Here is an 18,534-nt window from a genome sequence, read left to right on the forward strand (position 1 = left end):
TGGCGCTTTTTTATATTTGCTTATTTCCAGGAACAATTGGCATGTAATATTAGTGCCACTGGCACCTTTATATTTGCTTTTTTATATTTGCTTATTTCCAAGAACAATTGGCATGTAATATTAGTGCCACTGGCACCTTTTTTATATTTGCTTGAACTTCTTGCACTTAACTAATGTGACATGTTTGATTTATCTTCTATATGCTGCTTCTTGTTTAGCTCCTGTTTTATCTTCAACTTTCTCCATTTGTTATGGTTTGCTAGTATGTCTGGTTGGAAATCCTATGATTATTGTTAATAATACTTGTATCCTTCTATCTTCTAGTACATTATATTAATATTAGAATGAACATTGTTGTCTGGTAATGATTATTTTCTCCCTTGCATCTCAATTTGTAGACTTAGTTTATGCCTAAAACAATGTAAGAGTTAAACACAAATTAGGAATAGGTCAAGTTCATAGGAATTATGCCTATTTAACAATATAAGAGCTAAACACAAATTACCACCCAAATAGTTGAAGTTCATAAGAATAGCAAAATATACTTCACTTTGTGTTTAAATTTCCCATTTTATTTTATCCCTTGCATCTCAATTTGTAGACTTAGTTTATGCCTAAAACAATGTAAGAGTTAAACACAAATTAGGAATAGGTCAAGTTCATAGGAATTATGCCTATTTAACAATATAAGAGCTAAACACAAATTACCACCCAAATAGTTGAAGTTCATAGGAATAGCAAAATATACTTCACTTTGTGTTTAAATTTCCCATTTTATTTTATCCCTTGCATCTCAATTTGTAGACTTAGTTTATGCCTAAAACAATGTAAGAGTTAAACACAAATTAGGAATAGGTCAAGTTCATAGGAATTATGCCTATTTAACAATATAAGAGCTAAACACAAATTACCACCCAAATAGTTGAAGTTCATAGGAATAGCAAAATATACTTCACTTTGTGTTTATCGTTTCCCATTTTATTTTATCCCTTGTATCTCAATTTCTAGAGTTAGTTAATTTATGCTTAAAACAATATAAGAGTTATCTAAAACAATATAAGAGTTATATTAAGACTTTAGCTACGGAGTAATGTATCAATAATCTTAAGTGTATATATGTTAAAATATCTTAAATTTTATAGAAATTCTTAAAAACAAAAAAAAGAAAGATTTGCTACCTTCGTTTAAAAAATCCAAAAAAAAAAATCAATTTTTAAAAACGAAAATTGACAATATATAATAAAAGATATGCAAAACATTTTAAAAAATTTATCTAATTAACACTTATTGAATATCCAAGTACCAAAATTAATATAAATACGTGGTTTGAAATTAAAAGCTTTTGATTGTGATTGTTTTGAGTTCTACTTTGCAATAGATTTTGTTGTATGCTTCTATTTTAGTAGGTAGACATGTTAAATGACCGCACAATGGTTGAAGTTCATAGGAGTAGGCAAAGTATACTTCACCTTGTGTTTAAATTGCCCATTTTACAAGATGGGAAAAAAAATTATCGTCTAAACCCGTAAAGCCCAACACGTGTTAATAGCATGAAATCAATGTTCACCAACCACCCACCCACCCACCCCCCCCCCCCCCCAAAAAAAAAATACTAAACAAATAATAAATTAAGTTATTTGATTAATATTAATATTATAACAATATCAAAAAATTTATTTTGATATTCATTTGTTAGGATTATTTTTTACCTAAAAAAATTGTTCAAGACCTAATTCAATTATATTCGCACTACAAAACCTAATTCAATTTTATTGGTTTTTTTACTTTATTTAATTGTTGTTATTACCTTAACTCGTGTTAAAATGAGAATAGTTAAGAAATTGTGTAAAATGGGTTAAACCATCAGTACCCAATATTGAATAATCAATACTTACACTGATCATTTGACAAGCATACAACTGTTTTGTCTAAGAATTCGGTTCAAGAAATTTTTTATGTATTAATTTATTCATAAAATAATAACTTATTATATATTTTTCAAAAATTAATGTTACAAGTCACATTATGACTTACTACATATTATTATTTAATTAGTTAATTTAATTGTAGGTCACTTGATAGATATAACAGTACCGACTAACACAAATCCACGACATACCACCAATCAAAAGGGAACACCGATCGTTTGTTGTATTTGAAAAAACCATACTTGCACTAATAAATTGTTCTATCTCCTTACTGTGCAGAGGGGAAAAAAAAAAAACAAAAAAAGAGAGATAACAACAATATTAAAAATGGCAAAATATTTGGTAATGACCATGTAATTACAATCATTTGTGTTTGACGTTGCCATTTTATACATTTTCCAAACAGGATGAACCCAAATGTCCCAAATTTTGTTTTCTATGGTGCTGTTGACCATGTCATGGATGACGATGACTGGTTTGAGGAGATGTTCTTGAATTTGCTTCACATTGAGGCTTTGTGTGATGAAGAAAACGAAGTGGACAGGATACCCCAGCGCACGTCAGCCCTCACGGGTGCTGCATTCGTGCATGAGGTATTACATGGGCATCCGGGCACTTGCTACGAGCTATTTCGCATGAAAAGAGATACTTTTATCTCCTTAGCAGATGTCCTTAGGGCGAACTACATACAAGATACTCGCACCGTCAGTGTGGAAGAATCGCTAGCCATATTTTGCTTGATAGTTGGGCACCGCCAAGGGATGAGGGTTGCGGAGGACAGGTTCCAACACTCCACCGAGACCATTTCACGCCATTTCAAGTGTGTCATGAGGGCTTTATGCAACTTGGGCAAGAGCATTATAAGGCCTAGGAATGTTGACGGTGTGCACCCATACATCCAAGAAAATCCGAAATATTACCCCTGGTTTCAGGTATGAAACAATAGTAATATGTAATTTCAATTATATGGTCGACTTTGGGGCCATACTTTATCATTACACTAATTGACAATTACTGGTATGGTAGAATTGTGTTGGAGCTATTGATGGCACCCATATCAAAGCTTGGGTCCCGGCGCAGAAACAAAATGCCTTCAGGGGGAGGAAGGGGGTCGTGTCTCAAAATGTGGTGTGCGCATGTGACTTCGACATGATGTTCACATTCGTGTATACCGGGTGGGAGGGAACCGCTAATGACTCGAGGGTCTTCTACGATGCTATAACGAGACCTGAAAATGAATTTCCTACAGCACCTGAAGGTGAGCATTCTTCACTACACGAACCAACTCTATTAACTATGTTTATGTTTTAAACTTTGGTCTCAATCATGACACGTATTGCATGGTAATTTTCAGATCACTACTACTTGGTTGATTCGGGGTTTCCATGCTATATGGGTTATCTTCCGCCCTATCGTGGGGAGAGATATCACCTACAAGATTTTCGTAATGGTGGGGACCCGCAGGGGTTCAAGGAATTGTTCAACTACCGTCATTCCTCACTCCGTATGGTGATTGAACGATGCTTTGGAGTGCTGAAAACACGTTTCCATGTTTTGAACGACATGCCTAAGTACAAAGTCTGTCGCCAGCCCCTTGTAGTCAATGCATGCTGCACACTACACAGCTTCATCCGACAAGCTGACCGGAATGATATGTTCTTTGAACATGCCCCTCCTGTGATTCTTGGCGATGGTGCTGATTACCCCAACCACTATGACTTCTCTGATGCTTCTGCTTTGAACATGGCAAACACTAGGGACCAAATTGCGCAGTTGATGTGGGATAATAGGTCTGGGCCGAATTGACGTGGTGTTGGGTATTGCAATGGAACTATGGTGATATAGTTCATGTTTTGTTACGGTACCTACAGTACCGTTTATTAGTTTATGGTATGTGTTGTGTAATGGGACTATTTCTTTGTATGACTCGCCATTGTAGCACATTTACTTGTGCTAAACTACTTTTGTGTGTGCCAACATGCTCGCTATGGATGGCTTGAGTTCTATTTTGGTATTTGCTATGTATAATTATGTCAGCTGTGGACACATATATGACTATGTCATTTTGGTGATTGCTATGTATAATTATCAAAACGTGTGGTCTCATATCTATGTCTATGCATTAAGATAATTGTTCTTGTATTGCTATGTCGGTTGTTAGGCGTATATTGTACATGTATGTCATTTTCGTTGGCTTCATAAATGTGTTAAATAAATTAGTTATGGAGCTCGAGATGCAATGTCCATGTGGTGCTGGACCGATGAAACTACTCGTTTCTAGAACCGACAGAAACTACATGAGGCGCTTTTACAAGTGTCCCCTCTATAAGGTATGCAATGTTTTTGCTTTACCTATACAATAAATCATGTTATTGCGTCGTTAGACTTACATAGATGGAGAAATTATCATTGGATTTTGAATTTATTGTTGTATCAATAATTCGTTGGTTGTTTTTGCATCTTGTTTGTGACTTAGCATTGACAATGATGCAAAAATAAATGTTCACATATAGCAGACACCTTTGAGGCTAGTGGGATGGGTATAAAACAGATCCAAAGGTGGTGTGTTTTGTAATTAATTTTTCTGGCTATCAACATAATAGTTTGTTTTAAGAATGACGCAACATTAGCTGATTTAACCGAGGTGCTTCAACTATTAATATGCTTATATTTTTTTTTTAATACATTGGTATTATATCCATGCTCAATTGGTGTTATTGCAGAATCATCGAGGTAGTTTCCATTGGGAAGATGAGCTACTACAAAATTTGCCGCCACCCACATCCCAACAAGGGCGAGTAGATTGGGAAGATGAGTTGTTGGAAAATATATCAACACCATCGGCCGATATCTTAGAAGTGGGTGAACATGGTAATAGCGGTGCATTGGGCAACCAGTGGCTCAATACTGCTATGCGATGCTGTGTTGGTTCGGTCGTGTGCTGTTTATGTTGCCTAGGAGTAATTGTAATATTAGTGGTCTTATTTGCTTGAAGTGCATTTTGGTGGTATTGCATCAATAGTAACTGGTTGTTGCTTGTGTTTTGCTGTTTTACTTGTATGTTTTTTGCTGTGAAATTTGCAAGAAGGATAATTTATTTTTTCGGTAATTGATCTTTTCTTAGTAAGATCACGGTAATGCATGGTTTGATATTATATGTAGCTCGGGGCGGACCACTCCTTTGTTTTTATTTGTCTTTTTTTTTTTTATAATTTAATTTTTAATTGTAATTGAAACGTGTCACAATATGATTGATGTAGTTGTGCTACATTAACGAATTATGTTAGCTTTTTTAATAGTAAGGACCTTTTCTTTTCGTTTCTTTTTTTCTTTTTTTATTTTGCCTTAGGGAGTGTTTAGTCATTTGTTAAACGCTATGAAGTTATTTGTCAAAATAAAGCACATGAACCAATTTAATTTTTTTTTTTCCGAACTAAAACATTAACAAACAGCCCAATTGCAAGACAATCATATCCTCGCCTTCCCCTCCTGTCTCTTGGATTGGTGTCCTTGAATTTGGATAGTCAATTAAAAGAGGACTTCAATGGTATTCATTTGCCCCAAAAGGGGGCCGAAGTGTCCGAACACCTAAAGATGCAAGTGACTTTTAAAGACCCTCTTCGTTTTTTTTTTTTTTTCTTTTTTCATTAATCTTGCATGTAGATTTGAGAAAATAATAATAACTATGACATTACGTCAAGCAATACGAGACATAAAACTTACAGATTCAATGGTGAATTTAGAAAAAATCAACCAAGATATCAAGTTGAACAATATAATAATGGACGAATTATTTATTTATTTATTTATTTTTTAGATTATGAGTTTATGCATTTGCCTGCATTTGCGGATTGTCAAGATCATCAATCAATAAAGCATTGAAGAAGGTGATGACTTTACACCAATTTGGAGAATATCAAAACCTGATGGAAGTGGAAGCTTTACCCATTAAAGATTAGAAATGGTTAAAATTTTAATGCCCCCTGGATGAAGATTTGATCTGATTTCTGGCATCAAATGGGACAATTCACAATAAATGAAACAAATCAAATCTCATCTCATAGCAGACCAACCTTTTTTAATCCAATATTCCTAACTTTTTTACTCCAAATCTCACTTTTCCCCTCTGTGACCAACTTTTTTACTCCACTTGACGTGGAACAGTAAAACTACTGGAATGGTGATGATAATGCAATCGAAGAAGATGACCACTCATTGGCAAAACAATGGCAAAAGACTGCTATACGGTACTATTTTGGTTCGGTCGTTTGCACATTATGTTGCCTAGAATTCCTCCTACTATTGGTGCCCTTCACTGGTTGAATATATTTTTGTTGGCATTGCATTTTTGTTATGCCGGTTGTCGCTTGTCTTAGGGAAAAAACCTTGTTTGGAAGGATGTAATTTATTTTACGTTTGGATGATTTGCTGTTGGTAGGATCACATTTGAATGTTGTAGCTTAAGAGAAAGCTTGAATGAAGCTGCATGTTTTTTTTTTTTCAAAAAAAAAAAAAAAGATATGAAGATGCAATGCTTTAACCCAAGGTACAAGCCTTTTTTTTTAGAAATGAAGATGCAATGCCTTATCCCCCAGCACACGCGCGGTTGACGAAAAGAAAGGAAATAGAATGAAGCAATCAATTTACATAGGTCTGCATTGTGCACTTCACCTACGGACAAAAACAAGAGCATCACCAATTTTTTTTTAATTATTTGTTACTTTACGTGTAGTGAGAGATTCCCAAAACCCAGGTCGATTATTATGATTATTTTTTAAAATATTTTATGACAACATCTCATGCAAATTATTTGTCATCAATGACTAATCATTTGCATTTAAGGCAACCAACAATTTGTGAATACCCAAAAAAGTGTGGTTTTCAAACTAGAATTGTACTTTATCTTCAACATGAAAATTTTTACATTTCAGAAATCTGAACCAAAATTTTTTACAAAATCAAAAAATACAAATTACAAAACAAAAACAAAAAAGTGTCCAGCCAAACAAGGATGTTTTTTTATTTATTTTTTCTTTACAAAAAAATTTTGATAGTTAAGATGCTCAACAAGAATAATTAGAACACGCTAAATAAACAAAATTTGGACACGTAATAAATGACTGCAACATGCAACTTTCTGACTAGACCAATATATATTTTTGAATATTTTATCTCTTGTCTCACACCCGTGTCACTTCGTTCTCCCTTCTCCTAATTAATTACTGAATATGACTTCTTCTACACCTAATAATAACAAATAGTGTGTACTTTCTTACAATTTTATTTTATTTTATTTTTTTCAACTGCAATTTTTTTTATTCTTATTTTTTCAATGACCAAATGAACAGCATGACATCATAATTCGTCAATCAAATCACTACAAATGTTGCTTTGCAATAAAGCTTGTGACCATCGTCGAATCTCTTCTTAACTATATTTCATATTAACTAATATTTTAATTTAAATTTTTTTTTTTAAAAAAAAATAGTTAACTTAATATATATACTAAGTTAGTGTATATATATATACATTAAATAGCCTATAATTTATTTATCAAAGTAACCTATACTTAATTATACTTAATAACTTAGTTAATATGGTAGTTTATTAATTAACTAACTAGTATGTTAATACTAATATATAACACACACATATATAATAATATATATATTTTTTTAGTTTACATATATAATAATATAAGTAATATACATAGAAATATTGAGTAACCTATAGTATATTAACTAATACATACACATATAAATATTAAATAATCTATATAACATATATTACTTATTACTAATATACATACATATTAAATTTATATAACTAATTTTTTGTAATACACACACACAAAAGAAATATGAACAAGCTAATAAGTTGGACTAACGAGCCGTGCTAGCAATCCAGTTGAGCTTTAAACGAGTTGAGCTCACGAACCTCCATCAAGTTCAATCGAATGAGTGGAGTATGTATCACTTGCTAATCGAGTGGATTTCTACAGGAACGAATGAGTTTGTACAATATCGAGCTCGACTTTGGGTCGACCTTAACCAAGCAGATTGTCGAGTGTATTGGCTCGTTTACCACCCTAAGTATGTCTTTGTATTAGTTATTGCACTATTGGAAGATGAGACTTGGAGTTTGTACTTTCTAACTATAATGGACCCATATTATGCTGGTGGGAGAATATGTCTCAGAGACGAAATGAGATTTTTGATTAATTGTGTTTGGATTATTTATAGATCTCTAATTGATGTTTTATAAGTAATTTGGTAGTACAAGTAGTTGGTTATTGGATAAAATATAACTGTAAGAAAATGTTTGAATTCGATTTAATATCAGTGCTTAGTATAAATTGTATTTGCGTTTTTTATTACTCTTTATCTTTGGACAATAGCATTTGTCTTTACTAATTTGCTTAGTTTTCTTGATTTCATGTTCTTTTTTCTCCTAGTTATGTGTTTCTCATGTATAGTTCATGTGTTCTTGCATTGTGTTTTCTTTTTTTAATGATATTTCTATTACTTCTAAAAGAAACACAATACAAGTTCTAAGTAGGTGTCATGTCTTGCTTTGGGCTTGGGGCGTGACAATTAACCCAAATTCATTTCTAATTGTGACAATATTAGAGAGGAAACCATGACAGAAACTGTTGTGACCCTTGTCATCAATCAGCTGGTTCAGCTGATTGCTCATGAATCAAAATTGCTAAGGGGTGTCCACCGAGATGTTGCGGACATTAGAGATGAACTTGAGAGCATCCAGTGTTTCCTCAAAGATGCAGATAGAGGGGACCTCCAAGATGGCGTCAAAACATGGGTGAAATAAGTGAGAGAAGTAGCCTATCATATAGAAGATGTAATTGATGAATACGTTCTTCACGTGGCACGACATCGTCATCAGCAAAGTTTTATTGCTTTCCTCCATAAAATTGGCCACTTATTCAAAAAATTAAAACCACGTCATGACATAGCTACAAAGATTCAAGATATCAAAATATCAATCCGTGAAATCAAGGAAAGAAGTGAAAGATATGGTTTTAGTTCCTTAGAGCAAGGATCAAGTAGTAGTGAATCTAGTGTTACATGCCATGACCTTAGTGTGGGTGCACTTTTCATTGGGGAAGATGAAGTTGTGGGCATTGAGTCTACAAGGGATGAGCTCGTAAGCTGGTTGGTGGGGGGAGTATCTAAACGATCTGTTATTTCAGTTGTAGGCATGGGCGGAATTGGTAAGACAACTCTTGCTAAGAAAGTATATGAGAATGAATTAGTGAAAGGACATTTTGACTGCCATGTTTGGATCACAGTGTCTCAGTCATACAATGTCCAGAAGATACTCAGCTCCATGACAAAGAAAGTCTACTGTGAAAATGAAACGGCTCCAGGGCAAATAGACATGACGGACGAGATCACATTAATCAGCCAGCTGAGGAAATATTTACAGCAAAAGAGGTATGTTGTGGTTTTTGATGATGTTTGGAAGTTAGAGTTTTGGGAAATTGTGAAACATGCTTTACCATGCAATGACAGAGGAAGCAGGATTATTATCACAACACGCAGTGATCTCATTGGCGTATGTTGTAAAGAATCTTTTTTTCGATCAGGTCCACAAGCTACAACCTCTGTCTCAAGACAAGGCTTGGGAATTGTTTTGTAGAAAGGCATTCCAGTCCGAGTTTCAAAGGTGTTGTCCCAAAGTGTTGGTGAAACTGTCAATGGACATTGTCAAAAAATGTGAAGGCCTGCCACTTGCAATTGTTGCCATAGGTGGTCTTTTGTCAACAAAGGAAAAGGTGCCATTAGAATGGAAAAAGTTGCATGATAGCCTCAGTTCTGAGCTAGAATGTAATCCACACCTTACAAGTGTAACAAAAATTCTCTTTCTTAGTTATCATGATCTTCCCTGCTACCTAAAGTTTTGCTACTTGTACTTCGGCATTTTTCCAAAGGACTACTCAATCACAAGTACAAGATTACTTTGGCTATGGGAAGCTGGGGGCTTCATAAAAGGAAAGAAGGGAAAAACATTGCTAAAGGTAGCTGAAGAATACTTAATGGAGCTTATCCACAGAAACTTGGTTCAAGTTTCATTTGGGGAGTTTGATTATGATATAATTAGAAAGTATAGAATCCATGATCTGCTGCATGAAACCATCCTATTGAAGGTTGGAGAGTTGAATTTCTCTCAAGTTCTGGAAGCAGGCGATACTACTTTCCATGGTAAAAGTCGGAGCCTATCAATCCACGATGCTAGAGAAAATGTCTTTGAGACAATTGAGTACTCTCGTGTCCGTTCTATTTTTCTCTTCAACATTCATGAAATGCCTAGGTCTTTCATGGTTAAATTGTTCAAAAAGTTCAAGCTTTTGAAAGTGTTAGATTTTGAAGATGCTCCTATTGATTATCTTGCTCGAGAAGTGGGTACTTTATTCCATTTGAAGTACTTAAATTTGAGGGGAACAAAAGTGAAGATACTTCCAAATTCAGTGGGTATGCTACAAAACCTTCAGACACTAAATCTTATGCAAACCCCAGTGCGTGAGCTACCAATTGAGATATTTAGGCTTTATAAGTTACAACATGTTATTGATCATTCTCATGACTTTGGAATTAAAAGTAGCCTTTATTCGATACAAGGAGTAAAAGTACATGAAGGGGTTGGATGTTTAAACGAATTGCAGGACCTATCAATGATTGAGGCAAATCATCATGGGGTTGGTTTATTTGAAGAGCTCGGAAACTTGAGTCAGTTGAGGATGTTCGGCATTTCAAATATGACTACAGAACGAGGGAGGGCCCTATGTACCTCCATACAAAAGATGGTCCACCTTAAAATTTTGGTTGTAGGCTCAATTTGTGAAGATGAGCTTATAGACTTAGAATCAATTTCTTTGCCCCCTCCATCTCTAATGCATATCTATCTAAGAGGGCGATTGAAGAAGTTGCCGAATTGGATTCTAGAGCTTCAAAATTTGGTAACGCTAATCTTATTTTTCTCATCATTAGAGGAATATCCACTGTCGTGTGTCCAAGCTTTGCCAAATCTAATTACCCTTTCCCTCAATCAAGCGTATGATGGGGAGCAACTGCATTTTGAGGGAGGTTTTAGAAAACTCAAGAAGCTCACCCTCAGAGAGATGAAAAAATTAAAGATGGTGGAAATAGACAAAGGATCACTGTCCAGTCTTGAGCAACTAGAGATTGGGCCATGCCCACAAATGAAGGAGGTACCCTCTGGAATCCAACACCTTGAAAGCCTAAAGCTTATCGACTTCTATGAAATGCAGAGAGAATTTGTACTACGTATGCAGCCTGATGGAGGCGAAGATTATTGGAAAGTCAAGAAGGTAACTACTATCCGTCTCAAGTATCGGATTAAAGGAGAACGATATCAAATATACAAGCTCGGTGATTCGGACTTATTGGAGCGTTTGCAAGGGTCAATCTAGGGGGATCAAACTGCCGTGTAGAATTTCAATGATGAACAAGGTATGCACTTCTAAATAGCCACAAGATTTCCATGAATTTTTCTTTTTATATATATTTTTTATATGTAATGATAAAATTCTTCACATTATATGGCTGACTAAGGGCCTGTTTGGGATTGCGTTTGAGAGGCGTAAAAGTGATTTTAACGCTCAAAATGTCAGTGTGAAGAAAACAGTACTCATTTGGTAAAAAAATTAAAAGCATTTTCAAGGATCCAACAAGCCTAAAAAATGTCAAAAACGCACTTTTGTCAAAATCTTAATATTGAAACTTTTGCCAAAAGATTTTTTTTTTTACTTAAAACCTCTATTTTTCAAACGCAATCCTAAACAAGCTCTAAGAAAGTCATACATTGGCCGCGCGATGAGTTCCCACCTAAGCTACTGTTTGAATGCTACCAACTCCTTTTCCTCACTAAATTGTTTTCGTTGTTTTTTGTACTTCTATTTATTTGATATTTTAATTTGTCATCACTAAAAAGAGTTTGATTCTAATCTATGTTACAACAAGGATCTAGCAGTGGTAATTAGACTTGGGCCAACACAAATGACCTTTTATAATTAAAAGATTAATTCTTTGGGGGGGGGTTTGTTCTCTCATATGTAATAGTTTTGAGGGCTTTGAAACCAATGTGTTATAGTGGATAGTTTATTTAGTATAAGAAGCTATTACTTGTATGCCACAATAGGAAATTGGAGTATTTTCATAAAAGAGTAATACTTATGATATATTTCCCTACAAATTGAAATATTCATGACCTTCGAACTCGCACCATCCATTATCCAATTCATTATAATAGAACAAAATTGCCTTAAAATAACATTGCATTAATTATAGTATAACTACAGGGACTAAAATAAAACAATGCTGAAATGCTTTAAAAAAAAAGGGTTTTGTATTTGGCTGAACTGGCATCTTGAATGAACAATGTTTAATCAGGAGGAGGAGCTTGAAATGCATTCTCATGTATAATAGTTTTTCCTTGTGTCTTTTGAAGTTGTTCTTCTTGGTGCTTTGATTCGACATCAAATCTTTCAGTTCGTGGCTTGGCTTTGACAATAGATCAATGGTGTTGTAGAAAATCCATTTCGCTAATTTCACAAACCCAGAAACAATTGCAATTCACTTTTTATAATTCTATGTTGTTTCATGCTATACCTGTTGAAGTACTTTACAAGTAAACACTTCATATGTAAATTAGTTCATTTTAAGCATTTTGAACTTTTTGCTTGAATCCCTTGCAAGATTTTCCTTCTCTATCCGGGACTGTAAAAATTTTGAATGCTAATAAGAAGCACCAATATTCACAATTCACATGTCAAAGAACAATCGTGGCTTCCACTGGAATAGTCACCAAAACCCAAAATTAAGATAACAACAATTGATCAAAATCTGAAGGAGAAAAGAAAGAAAAAAAATTCAACCAAATGAATTAAAATAAGAACTGGGTGCTTGAAATGAGAATTTGATGGCACCTAGATAGTAAATTCAATAAAGCCTTTGATAATCTTCTTAATGATTCAGACCATGATTTTTATTCAGTCTTGCTTATTTACTTGTTCTTGGAAAATAAATGGGTTATGTGGGTTGGATTGAGCTAGTGACCTAGCAAAGCGGTTGGAATAAGTGGCCATTGAGTGACAAAGCAATAATAATAATAAAAAGAGTATTACAAGACATTACTGTTCAGTGACATGAGGGACTACTTTCTTAATGGATGGCTTTTGTTTGGATATTAATATGTGCTATTCCCATCACTAAAGCTATAGTTATTCCTAGCTATTTGTCATTTTGAAGAATAACTATTCAACATAGATTGTTATCCTGTGAATAAAAAAGTAACCAAATGAATGGAATAACTATTCTCCAGTATTACTATTCTATTCTGAGTTCTAATCCGCATACCAACCGTACTCTTAATGAGTAGAAAGAAGTCTCATCTCAACCTATACAGCTAGCTCAAACAATGAGGGATACGTCTCGTGCAAAAGAAAGAGTGGTAGAATTTCATGTACGATGGAATATATATTCCTTAAATGAGAATGGTGAAAGTGATTAGTATCACATTAGTGATAATAAGTTTAAAATTGTCTCAACATGTTAATGTGGACAAAGCAACAGTGACACAACTCTCCAAATCTTCAACAAAATAAAGCATGTTGAAAATTTGCTATTTTACAGTTGAGCCAATTAAGTTAAATGCTACCATCTTTGTCATCAAAATTGCTGAGATTTGAAAATGAATTGATTAGAAAATTAGAATTGAGGAATTAAGATATTGAAATGCATAATTGGATTAGAAAACTTAGGGTTTGAGGATGATTTTGTTTAGGGGTGTCAAGGCAGTTACGGTTAGCGGTTATTGACAATAACCGCTAACCGTAACCGCCTTAGCGGTTAGTAGATTTCACTATCCGCAACCACTAACCGCTTAGCGGTTAACCACCAATTAGCTGTTAGTGAAATAGATCACCGCCTGCTAACCTCTTTTTCAAAATTGGGCGTTTTTGGGCTTTCTTTAGGGCTTTTTATGCTTCTTTTTTTGGGCTTTTTTTTACACTCTTTATTTTTTTTTTAGTGTCTTCTCGAGCCCAATTGCTATAAAAAGGGCCCATATTGAAAAATCAAAAATATTTGACCCAAAATTTACATTTACTTGTACTTATAAAATTTTTTTCTTAAATATTAAATCATAACCGGTTAACTTTTTTTTTTTTTTTAAAAAAAAAAAAAAAAAAAAAAAAAAAAAAAAAAATCAACACTACATATAAAAAAAAGTTCAGAATTCAGACAATTGTCACAACATATAATGATAATACACTAATACTTAAATTGTGTTTATAAGTAACACATTGGTCATTATTTAATCTAGTGTCAATTACTTAATTAGATATTATACGAATCATATCATCATTGTACATTAATCATATGATTCACTTGAAATCTTGAATAAAGTATTTGAATTGTCATTGAATCATATGATTAAGTATTGATATTATACATTTATATTATTCATATACATATGTAGACTTATATAGACTTATAAGTTTATAACATACATTGAAAATAAGTCTCTAGATAGTTAATTGTTGTATTAGTATGAATTGGTATACTTATGAGTTATGTCATATTATATATGTATAATTTGTTATTATATAATCAAATGATTTAATGATCAATTAATCATGTGATATAATCATATAAATTATAGTGATAATATATTAATACTCAAATTGTAATTTAATTATTTTTTAAAAAAATTGTGATTTAATGATCAAGTGATTATATGATACAATCATATAAATTATAGTGATAATATATTAATACTCAAATTGTGATTTAATTATTATTTTTTTTAAAATGTGATTTAATGATCACGTGATTATGTTATATGTATAAATATTTTTATAATTATAATTATAAAAATATATTATATAAAAAGGCGGTTAGCGGTTACGGTTAGTAAACCCAATAACCGCTAACCGTTAGGCTGTTATAGCGGTTAGGCGATTAATACGGTTAAGCGGTTAGCGGTTAACAGTTAACGGGCGGTTTTTAACCGCCCGCATTGACACCCCTAATTTTGTTGTGTCAATCCACGTGTCTTCGGTGGCTAACGAGGTGATGAGGTATAAGAAGGGCCATTTCTCTTCTTATGCCATTATCTATGAAGACTGATTTTGCCATCTTCATAAGGTAGCAAAGGAGAATGTCAATAAGATTGCCTCAAAAATTTGCCAGGGGTGGCTGCGTGGCCACCCTAGATGAGCAGGTGGTGGCGAGCCACCCTCATCCCCTCCCTCTGCAAATTCTTCAAAAAAAAAAAAACCTGATATAATCAGGTGTTTTGGGTTTATATTTCTAATATGCTCCATGATGAGGAGTCAACTCATCATTGGTGGGCAAATAGGGGTGGGTTTGTGCCATACCCATAAAGAAGTTATTCTCTAAGTTATTTTAAATCGGTTTCTAAAAGGTTTCATCTTTGTCACTAAAATCCTTGTGTGTGATTGTTTATATTTTGGTGATTGTTTGCTTTGATAAATATCTGTTAATTCCGCATAAACTTTGATATTTATTTGTTTAGAGTTTTTCAATTGGTATCAAAGCGGGTTCACTCCGTGAAGGATTAAATTCCTAAGTGTGATCTTTGTTTCTTGTTTAAGATATCTCAAACTCTTAACACTGTGCCTAATTTTGATTGATCAAATTATGGCTATTGGAAGTCTCGTATGAGATTTTTCTTAAAATCTATAGACGTTTGGCACGTCATTGAATCTTAATTTAAAGCTCCAGATAAGCCGATAGCTGAATGGTTTAATGTTGAAAAACAAACTTGTATGGCGAATGACAAAGCTATGAATGCTCTATGCTTGGTAATTTCACAAACCGAGTTCTCCAGAATTTCAAATTGTGATAGTGCCAAGGATGCATGGGAGATCCTAGAAACTACGTATGAAGAAACTAATATTGTTAAAGCTTTGAAACTTCAAATGTTACTTTCTCAGTTTGAGGATATTAAAATATTAGAGGATGAGACTTTCAATGAATTTTTTGGTAAACTTAGTGAAATTAGAAATTTCATGATAAATCTAGGAAAGAAAGTTTCTGACATTAAGCTTATTAGAAAAGTTATGAGATCACTTCCTGAAAGATTCAGAATGAAGGTAACTACTATTGAGTCATGCACCGATTTTAATACCATGAGGATAGAAGAGTTAGTTGGTGTTTTTCAAAATTATGAGTTTTCCTTGCCTCAACCAAGGAAAAATGAGGATATTGCCCTTAGAATTCTTAGGAAAAACTCTGATGAGTTATCTGATGATGATTCACCAAATGAAGAGGAACTTGCCTTGATAGCTCGAAGGTATTTTAGAAATGAACATAAAATTTCCAAGAAATTTGGAAAACAAAAGGAGAGTACTCGGGATAGAAATGAAAGAGACCCATGTGGTCCAAAATATTATGAGTGTTCTGGCTATGGTCATGTGTGAAAGGATTGTGCTAACCTCAACAGTAATAATCCAAAAGGTCAAAAAGCCTTCAATATTACCTTGAGTGACACTGATGAGGAAGAAACTCTTAATTATGTGGCATTTGTGGCATCCTATGATTCTGATGATTCTAGTCAATTAGATGTTCAGTCTGCCTCTGATAATGAATCAAATAAGGTTAATGATCTTCAAAACTCCTTTAACAATTTAATGGAAAAGTTTTCTATGCTTAGAAATATTAACTTGAAAATTGTTAAGGATTTTAAGAATCTTGAGCTTGAAAGGGATAATTTGTTGAAATCTTTGAGTGATTCACATGTTATTTGCAATATTCTTAAATCTAAAAATCATGTGTTAATTGCTAAAAATAAATCCCTTCAAAATGATCTGACTGCATCTAGAAATCACTTGAGTAATTTCTCTAGTGAAAAGCTTGATAAAATGTTGCATATTCAAAAGCATTCTAATGACAGATCTGGCTTAGGATTTGATAAAACTACTCTTTTGTCTTTTAACCGTGCTTCTACTTCAAAGACTGTTTTTGCTAAACAAGTGAAAGTAGAAGAATCTTCAAGTGAAGAAAAGCAAGCAATTGCTCCAATTCCTCAAGGTAAGAAAGGTAAGAAAATCTACATTGAGCCTCATGCATCTTACTCTACACCTAGAGTCATGCAACCTCCTAGGAAACTACCTTCTCAAATGTTTGTCCCTCTATGTCATCACTGTGGAAAAGTGGGTCACATTCGACTTTGTTTTAATTTGAAACCTCATGTGCATATAAATGAAAATTCCTATTCTAGGAAAGAAACTAAGGGTTTGGTCATAATGATGAGATAAGTATTATCTAGCCTAGATAAGTTTGAGCAAAGTCATAAGTCTAGACTTAAGATTTTTCGAGTTTGGGTTAGGAAGGATGATACCATTCACCCCTTGAGGTGGAGTGGTGATGATCTCACCTTATGTTAGGTGAATCACCCACATGCTTAGGATTGATTTTCTTGCATATCTTTGCATATCCTAGAGCATGTTATCTTTCGTTTTGCATTGCATTTTTGTTTTATTTTGTTTTGAAATTGTATTTTGTTTGTGTGCATTTCTTTTGTGAATAATATCAAAAAGACAAAAATATTTTACTTTGGTTCTTTTTTTTTTTTTTCTTTATTTTGTCTTATACAGCTAGATAGTCCATTAATTTCTCATGTTGCTTTTGATGGATTTAATTCCTTGCGTCTTGGAATGCTCTTAATATGCACGAGATGAAAATTTGTGTCAATGGACTTGTTTTTGTGGTTACCTAAAGCCTGAGCTTATGTGGTACATTTTGCCTATCATTTATCTCTTGTGCACATTTAAGCTTAAATTGAGGTTTTGTTTCACTTTATTTATGACGTCTGTTAGGTAACCATATGAGATTTTTGACTAGTCATATTTTTCAAATTGACCAATTGCTAGTTGAACCTAAGGCTTAAAAATTCCTACTTTCTCTTTTGTGATAAGCACCAAAAGTTTAAGGACACTTTCTCAAAGAGAAAAATAAACAAAATAGTGAAACAAATAAAATCAAAAGATCATATTCCAAAAGGAATTTATTTCACTGTGTCAAACTTGTACAAAATGTTTTACAAAGTGAAATGTATAGGATGAGAGTGACTAGGCCCTAGTATGATAAGGTTTGACTTTTGATTTAATATACTTGTCAAAACCTCATGGTGGTGAAACTTTCTCCTCATTTTGTATGTTGAAAATTTTTCTCTTTGAATGGCTTACACACACACCACACAAGCATGGGTTGAATGGAATATTTTTCTTTGCTTGGGTTAAGCAATATGAGTTTCTTGCCATTTCTAGTCTCATCTATATTTTGCATATTTTGAGCATGTTTGGGATATTCATTGTGCAATACATGAGTCATTGATATGTATATCAGTGTGTTCATTTGACTTTTGAAGGGGAGAAACATATTTTGCTTTTCCAGTTTCTTGTTGATAATTAAGTCATACATTGAGGGGGAGTTTTGTTGATGTTTCTTCATGATCTTGCATTCTACGTCTTTTTTTTTTTTTTTTATCATGAGTTTTATTTATGTATTCTTGTTCCACATATGCCTTGATGTATTTTGTG

At 33.4% G+C, this 18,534-nt stretch overlaps 1 protein-coding gene across 2 annotated transcripts in view; it reads left to right on the plus strand.

The window, feature by feature from the left end:
* The window catches only part of LOC132169722 (disease resistance protein RPM1), a 36,588-nt gene extending 23,935 nt beyond the window's left edge, over positions 1-12,653 (plus strand). For both annotated transcript variants that reach the window (XR_015909792.1, XM_088512287.1), the window contains one exon: positions 12,417-12,653. The gene's annotated coding sequence lies outside the window, so the exon portion shown is untranslated. The remainder of the gene's footprint in view (positions 1-12,416) is intronic.
* Positions 12,654-18,534: the final 5,881 nt, after the last annotated feature.

Source organism: Corylus avellana, chromosome 1 (genome assembly GCF_965113065.1).
Source record: "Corylus avellana chromosome 1, dhCorAvel1.hap1.2, whole genome shotgun sequence".
Classification (NCBI taxonomy): Eukaryota; Viridiplantae; Streptophyta; class Magnoliopsida; order Fagales; family Betulaceae; genus Corylus; species Corylus avellana.